A 1,204-nucleotide genomic window follows, 5' to 3' on the forward strand; every position below is an offset into this window, starting at 1 on the left:
AACTGAAGTGTTCAAACACTATCTCTAAATGCCAGACTAAATTGACTGGGACCAAGTTGGTTTTACTGCCAAGACTGAAACCCTAATTTAATAGTTGATACAGCGAGGTTATTAAGAAAAATTTAAAACAAGGCAAATAATGTTATTTCAGCTAGTGAGAAGAGTGTGACTTTGAACTCTTACTGTCTTTGCATCATTGCTTTTTGACATACAGGTATTGTCATTGCTTCACTATATGAAAAGTACGGGCGCATGGAAATCTAAGTAATTTGATCTCTCTCAATTAGAATTTCCAGAAAGTAATGTCAGATTTTCATTTTATTTTATATATTTTATTATAACATAAAGTCAGCCACCCTAGCACTTTGAGCACAGTCAGTCTTTTCGGTAGTATTGGTTCAGTGGCGAAATTCAAGTAGAACTTTTTTTTTGTTTTATGCCTTAGTTTTTTGGGATTATCCTAGTTGATCTACCATTAATGTGTTTCTTCCACATGTTATTGGTTATGTCAGCTGTATCAGGTATTGTGGTGAAAATTCCACATTTCATACCCCTAGTTTTATCTATGTAAATAAGTTACCTGCTGTTATTTGGAACAAGAAATAAGCGCAGGTAGGTTATTCTCTCTCTCACATGAATGAAGCCTTTCTTTCTGAATATACTTGTACAAAGATTTTAAATCATCTTCTCAAAGAGTGCAGTCTATCCTCAAATTAAGGACTTCAGGTTAAAAGGGAAGGGGATAGTTTCATCTACAATAAAGCATAAGGCCTCATATCGTAACAGGAAATGATGTGAGAACTTCATTCTGAGAAGAAGAACTTCTCAGAAAATTTTGGCAGGGAATTAAATGCTTCATCTAAGTTCATTTATCATACCATGTATTCACCTTTTAGCTCATGATACATTCCTAATAAATGGTGACACTGGCAAACTAATTGCATATTCTTTATTTAGATGAAATACTATAGGACATATTTTCTAAATAATTATAAAATCATTTTGGTCATAAATTTTAGTTACATTTTTATCCAGTTTTAAAATGTATGTAATTATGGCAGATATCAAATGCAGAAAGCTTTATTGGTCAGCTAGTTTTTAAATTAAAGAAAAAAATAAACATTTAAAACATGTCTTTAAAACAGCTGTTTGAGGGCACAGAAACTGAATCCCAAGGCCTAAGTGGAGTAGATGAAATAAAGAG

Source organism: Propithecus coquereli, unplaced genomic scaffold (assembly GCF_000956105.1).
Source record: "Propithecus coquereli isolate 6110/MARCELLA unplaced genomic scaffold, Pcoq_1.0 Scaffold32, whole genome shotgun sequence".
In the NCBI taxonomy this organism is placed as follows: domain Eukaryota; kingdom Metazoa; phylum Chordata; class Mammalia; order Primates; family Indriidae; genus Propithecus; species Propithecus coquereli.